Source organism: Dromiciops gliroides, chromosome 3 (assembly GCF_019393635.1).
Source record: "Dromiciops gliroides isolate mDroGli1 chromosome 3, mDroGli1.pri, whole genome shotgun sequence".
In the NCBI taxonomy this organism is placed as follows: domain Eukaryota; kingdom Metazoa; phylum Chordata; class Mammalia; order Microbiotheria; family Microbiotheriidae; genus Dromiciops; species Dromiciops gliroides.
The window spans coordinates 214,231,311-214,242,999 of NC_057863.1; positions in this window are offsets into that span (position 1 = coordinate 214,231,311).

The following is an 11,689-nucleotide window of genomic DNA, read 5'->3' on the forward strand; positions in this document are numbered from 1 at the left end:
CATGTGTGAATGATAATGCAATACCAGACCCTGTGAATGATAATGCAATACTGTTTACTATTAGCTACCTTGCAGCATTGTTTATGATGAAAACATTTAGCAAACAAAATATAAAAAGTATCAGCTATCTTTGCTCTTATTTTTATTTTTGTTTTTTTTTTTCATTTTTGCAGGGCAATGAGGGTTAAGTGACTTGCCCAGGGTCACACAGCTAGTAAGTGTCAAGTGTCTGAGGCTGGATTTGAACTCAGGTCCTCATGAATCCAAGGCCAGTGCTTTATTCACTGCGCCACTTAGCTGCCCCCTGCTCTTATTTTTAAAAAGGTCTTTGGTACACCTAGACATTATCCGTGATAATCATTTGTCCTACTGATAAAGACTTTGTTCTGGCATTGTTGATGTTGGCTTCATGATTCCTTCTCATGATGGGTTGTCCTCAAGCCCAAGATAATACTCTAAAGCTAGGAACTTTAAAAGTTCTTGATAGAAGATGAGGCTCACTAAAGAGGGAAGGAAAGTTTTTACTGTTATGGGATCAGTTACAAGTCCTTTGCATTTCATGTGGATCCATAAAGCCTGTTCTGTGTTCAGTAGCTTATCAGCCTAAGTGCTTGCATAGGAAATGAAGTCCCTTTAATTATGGAGACCTAAAACAAAATTTTCACATTTGGAAGGGAAATTCTAGATAGAGAGAAAATGAACCAAATTATTTTGTCTCTAAGGAGAAATTCAAATGGGAGCATGGAGCAAAGATATACATAAAGAAAAGTTACCAAGACTGAATCCAGTCTGTGTTAATCCAGAGTTTGGCTTCTGAGCCATGAGTTACACAAAGGTGAAAAGACATTAAAAAACTCTTAATAAGTAAAGGAATAACCCAGTTAAAACTACCAAAAATTATACCTTTTTATACCAAATGATATTCAAAATACATAGAATAGAACAAGGAAAAGAATATTTAATGAGGCAGGAAGGAGCGGACAAGAAGCACTTGGAAATTAAGGAAAATCATCTATAAAAGAGAATATTGTGGGGCTTTTTTTTTTACCAAGGAAATGGTAGATGTCCTATCACGTGGGTTTTTGTTTGTTTGTTTTGTTTTTTTGTTTGTTTGTTTTTAGTGAGGCAATTGGGGTTAAGTGACTTGCCCAGGGTCACACAGCTAGTAAGTGTTAAGTGTCTGAGGCCAGATTTGAACTCAGGTACTCCTGACTCCAGGGCCAGTGCTCTATCCACTGAGCCACCTAGCTGCCCCCGTGTGGGTCTTTTAGACTCTTTGTGCGTGTATGTGTGTGAGAGAGAAGAGAGTAATTTGGAGTAATTGGTGTACTGGAAGAGAGCTTAGATAAAAAATTACTTGGCCATTTCTGGAATTGAGGACTTTGAATAACAGTTTCTTTTTTGTGTTTAGCAGTTTACAATTTATAAACTGTCAATATATATATATATATATATATATATATATATATATATATATATATATATACCATCTCATCTGATGCTCACAGAAATCATTTTAGGATTGCAAAATGAGTAGTATTATTCCAATTTTTATTAAGTGCTTGACAGTCCCAGAAGTGAAGCATATCCAGCTTACTTATCAAAAATATGGAGGAGAGAAGGGGAAATAGGATTCCAAACATCACTATTTCTATTCTGAACCACCATATATCCAGCAGTTTATAATTTATTTCCATAACAGTATGATTGCTTCCTTTTCAGTAAAGCGTTGACTCACTGAGAGGAATGTCTTCCATTACATGGCTGTTGGCCTCAAACTTTATGCAGTTAGTTGCCTTGACAATAAAGACCAACAAAGTATAAACCATGAACTCTTTCAGTCCTGTTCATTGCATTTCTCTTAACCTAATTCCCAACTGTGGAAGGTAGGAACCTTTCCCCCTCCCTCTGCTCCTCTCTTTTTCTTTCTTCTTATCTTCTTCCCCTCCTTTTCTTTCCTCTCTCTTTTTCTCTATGGTCCTCTCCTACTTTCTTTCCCCCTTTTCTCTCCCCCATTAGTTAACTTTAATATCAGAAAACACTGAGGAAATCTGCTTTTTTTTTAAGAGAAACTCGGACACTCTGTAACCAAGAGCAGCTTACCAACTCTCCTTAAATTCTTTACACTTTTCTAAATATCTCAGCATCCCCATACAGAAAAAAATAAATTTGAGCCTGATGAGGCAAATAAGGCATTTACAAAGAAAGAAAGATAAAAAGAGGGAAAGGAAGGAAGGAAGAAAAGAGAAAGTTAGGAAGAAGAACAAAGAAAGTAAGAAAGGAACAAAAAAGGAAAGGAAGGAACAAAGAAAGAAAAAAGACTTTCTGCTCTCAAGTAACTTTTGTCCTCCTTGAAGAACTTGTACAGTTAGTAAGCCAACTAACACTTATTAAGCTTGTAGTATGTAAGCTATGATTTATTGTACTCTCCCAAGTAAATAGAAATATTATGAGAGGCTTTGAATATTTTAAGATGGAATGCCATTCAGTTTATCTAAGCATGAGAAACTCAGAACTTCCCAAATTAGATATAACTTTGACATTGATGGGTCTCTGATCTAGATGTATCTGACTTTCAGGGCAGAGAGATTGGCAGGTGGTGCAGGGACAAAAGGAAAGGTATGTGCTTGTTAGTTCTCAGCCCACTAGGGATACAGAACAACTTGGATACTTAATAATATAAGGATATGGTATAAATTATTTGCCTCTTAAATGTACAGCTCCTGATAGAGGAGGTTGGGATTCTGGGTCCTCTCCTGCTCTTCCATGTCTTTTGTTTGGCCCTTCTTAATAGGGCCACATTGCTATATAAAAATATAGTTTCCAGCTAATCCCTGAGTGTCATTAAGCCTCCCAATCCCCTTGCAGGGAGGTCAGTATACACTGCCTACTTGTGCCTTGTCTGTTTTCAAACTGTGTCACGTTGAAGATTTCTGCCCTTTTATTACTAAATGAGTAAAGTCTCCCTTATTAGTGTGTATGAAAGCTCTTTGAAGTCAGTGACTATCTCAATAACAACCTCATTTCTCTTTATCCTATGGAAGTATAGGGCTCCTCTGGTGGTTTGCTTAGTGGAATTCCAGTCAAGAACATGGCTGCTTGAGGTGGATGTGCTCTGAAGCAAGCATGATGGTATTCTCACCGCAGAAAATGACTGCCCCCTCTGACTGGGGTGAATGGGGTGTTCAGGGAAGACTAACACCTCTCGTGTGAGGGCTTGCTGAGTCCTTTTCAGGGCTGTTCATCTACCTTTGTTGTCCACTTTTCTCCCAACACTCACCTGTGATTCCAAGAAGCTGTAGCATGTATAGTAGCCATGCCTGGGTAAAACTATTTTGAGCTAAATCAGGTTGAGAGTAACTGACTCTTTCAGTGAATTAGGGGCATGTTAACCCAAAGCATGTGAAGACTTCCCATGGCAGGATGGAAAGATGAAAACAAGTTCCAATTATCATAAAGGCAGCTGTGGCAGGCATTGTAGAACACTTAGAGTTTGGTCAGACATTGAAGACACCAAGGTCATGCCCTACTTCCAGAGACCATCACCAGTCTCCTGACTTTTGTCTTGCCACTTCACTCCCATGATTCTGGAAGAGAGAATGAAGCTGAGGACTTTGTGCAATTCTGTCTCATTTAAATCCAATTCATGCACAAATAAAGACATCATCCTGTGTGTCATTTGTCCTTTTCATAAATGAAGGACAAACAACAACAGTTGCCTTTACTTCCTATCAGTCATGATGACTGGGGTGGGGAGATGAGGAAGTGTGTGTGTGTTGGGGGGGGGGGAGTCTTTTAATTAGCGGTAGGACTGAAACTCTGCAGACATACTAAAGAATTCATCTTCACCCCAGAGGTTTCCTCTTCCACAGGCTTGTAATAGCAAGGACAATCCTCTGTGCTAACCAGAGGGTGTATTTCCCCAGACTGGGCCATGTGCCATGAACTCATGACCTCCCAGGCGTGCCTGTGCCTGTGCCTGGGATGTGGTTGCCTCGCATTTTCATCTTCTTTCCTTGAGTATAGGGCTCTGAAAAATCTCAAAAGGCAGCTGGTATCCTCCCCTTTCCAGGCACCAGAGAATTAGTAGCAGCAACAGCGATGGAAATAGGCCAAATGGAAAAGAGAGAGATCACTAGAAAGAAGGATTCCACCTGGTGGTTCACATGTAGAGGTAAAATGTAAAATGGTTAGCTAGTAGGCCTCTTAAAGAAACTGCTTGCAAATGTTCAAACTTGGCCCCTCAACTACTTGTCTTAGGAATGATAAGTAATTAAATTCTAGGAAGAGAAGGGGAAGGGAATAAGCATTTCTGCAGCACCAACCATATGCCAGGTACAGCTTACAACCATTATCTCACTTGATTCTCACAACAGCCCTGTTAAGTATTATCGCCACTATTATTATCCCCACTTTACAAATGAGAAAACTGAGGCAAGCAGGTTATATGACTTGCCCAGGATCACACAGCTAGGCAGTGTCTGAGGTCAGAATTCAACTCAAGTCTTTCTGACTCCAGGCCTGGTCCTCTATCCATTGCACTGCCCAGTGGCCCCTGGTAACACAAAAACTGCAAAAGCTAAGGTGTGGCCCAGCTCAGAAAAAGCAGAGTTTGTGCCACCTGCTCCTCCATGCCAGCACATGTTACTTCTTGGATGCATGGATACAAAGGAAGTCACCTAGCATTACTCCAAGGTCTTGCCACTTTGTTGTTGTTCTGTCATTTTTCAGTTATGTCCAACTCTTCATGACCCCATTTGGGGTTTTTCTTGTCAAAGATACTGGAGTACTTTGACACTTCCTTCTCTAGATCATTTTATACAGAAGGAAACTAAGGCAGAGGGGTTTGTGATTTGCCCAGGGTCACACAGATAGATAGTGTCTGAGGCCACATTTGAACTCAGGGTGCTCTACCCACTGTGCCACCTGGCTGGCCCCCTTGCCACTGAGAACCAATGTTGTTAAGTTCCATCTCCACTGGCCATTTATAATATATGGAAAAATCTCTAAACTTGGAATCAGAAGATGTGAGTTAGAATCTTGTCTCTGCTTCTACCTGTGTGACCTCATGACAAGTCACTTTGTCTCTCTCCAGGCTAGTTTCTTCAGCCAGAAGATGTGGAACTGGCCTGGGTGATATCTAAGGTGACTTCAAGTTCTAAATTCCATGATCCTGAGTAGAGTAGGCCTTGCAAAACATTTTTTTTTATGTGCCTGGCTTCTTCATATAATGGGAATGAGTACAGGTGTCAAGGCTTTTGGCAAATGGAAAATAAACTTTTTAAAAGTCTCATTATTTTTTCTAATTGGCTTAAAATTGTTCCTAAAACTAACAGTAATGACCTGATATACGCAATAGGAAATGATCAAGTTAGGTGCCTAGAAGATCATTTGTTTGGTGAAAGTTTACTGACTCCCAAAGCTACAGTACCTTTTTTCTCTTTTTTCTTTCTTTCTTTCTTTCTTTCTTTCTTTCTTTCTTTCTTTCTTTCTTTCTTTCTTTCTTTCTTTCTTTCTTTCTTTCTTTCTTTCTTTCTTTCTCGCAGGACAATGAGGGTTAAGTGACTTGCCCAGGGTCACACAGCTGGTAAGTGTCAAGTGTCTGAGGCCAGATTTGAACTTAGGTCCTCCTGAACCCAGGGCTGGTGCTTTATCCACTGAGCCACCTAGCTGTCCCATACTGTTTTGTTTTTAACAACTGATAAAACAAGACACTAAAATAGTTTTGAAATTTAAATGTCATTTGTTGAATTTGCTCTTAAATATATTTCTTTGTATTACTTACACTTTGGGTAGATTTAGATCTGGATTTTTTTCTGGTATTGTTAACTGGTTTTACCTCCATTGTTTCTCTCTGCTCATAAATGTTCGTTTTTCTTGCAAAATTTTATAGATGGATTTCTGTTTTAGCCAAATGTTGCCTTTGGCACCCAGCTTCCTTCCATTTGACAATTAAGTCAGATGTTTGCTGACTAAGACATTTTCCAGGCCCTGTTGGACTCATTGCAGCAATTAACTTACATTGGTTTAACAAAATGACTATAATCTGTCCCAATGTAATTTCTCTTATTTCTCACTTTTAATGTTCAGTAGCTTCCTTTAAGTGTCAGAGTTAAATCTTAATTGTGTACAATATCTTTTTCTCATTACTATTCTTTCTTCTTGTAGTTCTCATGTATCTATGGTATGACTGTGCATAGACAGTTGACTCAGGGATAACTCCCATGTCAATAATAAGCCTTTTCCTGTCTGTTAAAACATAGCCAATTTCATTCCTTGTGATGTTTCTTGGTGCTTGCCATGCCTAGTGCCTACTAATTCCTGTTGTGAAAAGAGAATTCTTTATAATCTGCAAGTTTTTAGCTTCTTACATTTTGTTCTCCTGAATCATACTTACCCATATAGCTTTCTCACAATTGATTGAAGTTACCTAGGGTCATTGTATGTTGATTTGATCTGGAGGGTAATTCATAAAATTCCACCACCACTAAGCAGCAATTATTTTCATGGTGATCTGTTTTGAAAAAAAAAGCAAATACTTTTTGCATTAATATTTCAATACTTGATGACTGAATGGTCTGTGAAATTATATTTCTTGTACTGTGTGAGTATACCCTAAAGCCTACTATTCCTTTGCCTATGCAAGGAGTACTTGTGAAACATCCTTACATTTAGCTGCAGCTTCCTTCGTTCTTCCAGTTTCATTGAAGGCATTAATGCCAAGATTAATGATTTAGTTCTTTTAGTCAATGTCTATTCATTGGTCATTTGACAAGGATCTCATATTTGGAGTAACAAAAGTCAAACTAAAGTTTATTAACATTCTAAAAACCCTGTGACTCAGCACCATCCAAAGAAAGCTTGGCAAGATATATAACTAAGCCAAGTCATCCCAAAGGGCATTTAGAATAAAAAAGGAACTACATGGGTCGGCTAGGTGGCTCAGTGGATAAAGCACCGGCCCTGGATTCAGGAGGACCTGAGTTCAAATCCGGCCTCAGACACTTGACACTTACTAGCTGTGTGACCCTGGGCAAGTCACTTAACCCCCATTGCCCTGCAAAAAAAAAAAAAAAAGGAACTACAGATGGATGAAGCTACTAAAAGAAGAAAAATGGAAAGATTTGCAAAAACTATTATAACAAACTATCTTCTGCTTCAAGGATTACGAAACAACTATACTTGGATCTTAATATTATAGCCCCTGAGGTTTTCCCAGAGGAAATCAAAATAATATACACATATATGTGCAATTACATGCACATGTGTATATACATACATACAAAATATGCAGGACACACTTTTAAATTTCATTTGCATTAATAGCAAGTAACAATCTGCATTATCAAAACTAGGTGACTTAATGGATAGGCACTGGGTATCAAAACAGAAAACCATACATTCAAATTAGTCTCAGACACTTAACTAGTTGTGTGACCCTGGGCAAATCACTTAACTTCTGTCTACTTCAGTTTCCTCAATTATAAAACTGGGATCAAATAAGATAATATTTGTAAAGCACAGGATATAATAGGTCCTTAATCAATGCTTGTTACCCTCCTTAAGTAGACAATCAACCAAACAAAAAATCAAGCCCTCATGTGTAGCATTTACTGATTTCTGAAGTAGAAATCCACTCACTATAAATTTAATGATTTCCCCTCTTGAGCCAATTAAGGCTATCTCCAGCACACTCCTATTTGGAAGATGTCTGAAGCAGAAGATTCCAAAGGCACAAGGGGAGAAAAGGTAACTAAGAAACCATCAATTACCAAGCTAAATGACTACTCTTCCCATGCATACAAAAACTTTTTAAGGGTCATCTATTCATGAATGGAGGGTATCTTTCATGAGGATACTAAAACTTTTAAATGGTTAGCTTTTGAACATACATTGACTATTCTGCCTGTTACCAATAAAAGAGTAGGTTGTTTTTGGAAATGCATGATGCTGCATAATGCCTTACCCTCCAATTCAGAGTAAGTATAAACATTTCATGGCAGCTTACTTTTTGGTGAAGAAAAGCCCTTTAATTGGCTACTGAACAGAACTAAGAGTGCACGTAAAAAAGCATGAATGGGGGCAGCTAGGTGGGCAGTGAATAGAGCACTGGCCCTGGAGTCAAGAGGACCTGAGTTCAAATCTGGCCTCAGACACTTAACACTTGCTAGCTGTGTGACCCTGGGCAAGTCACTTAACCCCAATTGCCTCACAAAAAAAAAAAAAGAAAGAAAAAAAGACAAAAGAAGAAAAAAGCATGAATGGGAGGGGGAGGGAATTATGTAAATCTCTGGCCCCTGTGACAAAATAATAATTTAAAGATGAGAATAGGCAATATAAGTACTCATTATACTCTTTTTTCCTTTTAATGCCCCTGCTGCTCCATTAAGTTTCTGAGTTTTTTAAATGAAAAAGTTATTGGTGAGTAAAGCATATGAATCCTTCTTTTCTAGCCTTATCTGATATTGCTCTCCTCCAGGTATTTCAGGCATTAGCTTAGCCTGACTACTTTCTACCCCCCAAACACTGCTTGAATTTTCCTACCTCTGTTTTTGATCTAATCAATGTCCTTCCTCTATTACTTCACCTACTAAATTCCTACTAAGTCTTTAAAGCTGTACTCAGATGTTTCCTTCTATATGTAATCTTTCTGTATCCCCCAGATAAACCCACCCCCAGGGGACTTCATGCTTAAGTTCACTCTTGTCATGTAATATTATTTATCATAGTTTTCTGTTTGCACCTTTTCCCTTAAGAGATTTTTAGTTCATTTAAGGCAGGGACTGTCATCTCAAATTAGTACATACACTGTAATTTACCCAGCAATAATTCGTACAAAGTAGTTTTTAATTAATATTTATTGAAGAAGTAAACTAATTGAAGTCTATAGTTAAGATATAAAGATATATCATTTGGGAGAGATAGCCAAATGTTCTCAGTTAAGATTATTCAGAATTCTTTACTTGATTTCTAGAGTTCAAATACTCAAAACATCAAGGGAACAAGATGGGACAAAACTAAAAATATATCTTCCATTGAAAGGAAAGGCATTCAATGAGTTGGTCAGTCAAATTACTTCCATTTATTTCAATCAATTGGGAAGTTAGGTGGTACATTGAATACTGAAGTCAGGAGTATTCTTCTTCCTGAACTAAAATCTAATCTCAGATACTTACTAGCTGTGTGACCCGGGAGAAGTCAATCACCCTGTTTGCCTTAGTTTCCTCATCTGTAAAAGGAGCTGGAGAAGGAAATATAGGCAAAGCACTCCAGTGTTTTTACCAAAAAAAAAAAAAACCCCAAAAAACCCTAAATGGGGTCACAAAGAAACAGACATGACTAAAAAATGACTGAACAAAAACACTTCAATCAATATATGCCATAATTACTTTACTCAATATACGTGATCACCCAATTACTGAATAGTGAAGGCAAAAGTCCCTACTCTGATATTCACATCACACAATGGAAATCACCTAAGTTCCCTGAAATATTGAGTAAGAAATTTTCAGCACAACGTGACAAATTACCCAAAATAATTTTATTATTCCCAAGAAGGTAACAATCATGGGGGTAGATTGGAAGTCAGAGAGACAAGGACGCAGGGCACTGGAGCTGGGCAGATGACCAGCTGGGACCTTGGACCCCACCTGCATTGGTTTGGGGTGAGACTGTAGCCCATTGTTTCTAGGTTTCAGAAAGCCAGAGGTGCAAAGTGTGGTTTCTGCTCCAATCTCAAGTCATTTTCAATGTGGGCTAACTTGGTTCTATTTTAATCTTGGTCCTTTCTCTCCTGATCAGAAGTGCCACTCAACTTGGAAACTTGAAGGGAACTTAACAAACCAGCTTTTTATTGATATAATAAGTAACCTAGGTTGTTTGTGCCAATATACTACTACACTGCTGTTGTACTTCAAAGTGATTCACAAAACATAGATCAATTGACAATCATTTATTAAGCTCCTACTGTATGTGGGGCATCATACTAAGCAGAGGCAAAAGACAGTCCCTGCCCTCAAGAAGTTTACAATCTAATGGTCCAGACAACAGGCAAACAAGTATATACAAAGTATGATAAAGACAGGACAAAGAGGAAATAATTAACAGAGAGTAGGTGGTAGAATTAAGAGGGGTTAAGGGAGGCTTCCTGTTGAAGGTGAGATTTTAATTGAGAATTAAAGGAAGTCAAGTAGTCAGAGCAGAAGAGGAAGAGTGTGTGGGCATGGGAGACAGAGAAAATATCCAGAACTGAGAGATGGAGTGTCTTGTTCACTGACAACCAGGAGACCAGTGTCATCCACTGTAGGCAGCATTTTTGAGGAGTTTAGCTACAAAGGGCAGAAGAGATATAGGATGATAGTTGTCAGGGATGGAAGGATCTAGTGAGGGTTTTTTTCCAAGTTGGTTTGTAGGCAGTAAGAAATGAGACAGCAGATAGGGAGAGATTGAAAATAAGTGAGAGAGTGGGGATAACAGGGCAATTTATTGGAAGAGATGGGATGGAATGAGGTCAGTTGAACAAGTAGAGGAATTAGCCTTGGCAAGGAAGAAGGCCACGTCATCATGTGAGACAGCAGTGAAGGAGGAGAGCATATCAGAAAGCACCTGAGTGATAGGAGGTGAGGAAAGGGGAACAAGAAGAAATTGAGGACAATTGGCTTCATGTTTTTTCTGTAATATGTGAGTTAAAATTCTCAGCTGGGATAGTGGGATGAGGAGAACCACGGGAGGTTTGAGGAGGAATGAAGAGATTTGGTTATCCTGACCAGTAAAAACAATCATTTGGTCAGAGTCATAAGCATCTGGTTAGTTCTATAAACCCAGGAACATAAATCACTTAGGAAAGAACTCTCTTGAATAAGAACTAATGGGAAAACTGGAAAGTAATGTGGAAGAAATTAGACTTGGAACAACACCATATTCTACCATAAATCCAAACTGTATTACCTGAATTTTACAGATCAGACCATAAAAAATTAGAAGAGAAGCAGATCATATGTCATTCATAATTATGGGTAATGGTTGTGTTCTTAACCAAACAAGGGATAGAGGCAATTACAAAAATTAAAATAAATTAATTACAATAATGATGATGTTTCTAGGTTAAGAAGGAAAGTAGCTTACTGGGGAAAATATTTATAGCAAATTTCTTGGAATAGGACTTACTATTCAACAAATAAAGACAACTAACTTAAATATACGAGGCCAAAAGTTATTCTCTAACAGATAAGTGGTCAAAAGATCTGAACAAACAATTCTCACAAAAAATTGCAAGCTATTGGCAAGCATATGAAAGGATGCCCCCAAACCCTATTAATAAGAGAATCCATATCCAGTCATGGTAGATTGGAAGTCAGAGAGACAAGGACACAGGGAGCTGGAGCTGGGCAGATGACCAAGGTCAAGGCCTGCTGATTTAGGCTTTGCAACATCTCTCACATACTCCCCCTTCTCTGCTCCGACACTGCCACCTCTCTAGCACAGGCCCTCATCCCTTCATGCCTAAACTATTGCATTTGCCAGGTGGTGTGCCTGCCCATCTCTGCTCTCTCCCCATTCCAATCCGTCCTTTACAGCTACTAGAGTGATTTTCCTAAATTGAAGTTCCAAGCATGTTATCCCCCTACTTAATAAACTCCAGTGGCTCAAATGCAAAATCCTATTTTGCATTCAAAGTCATTCATTGTTT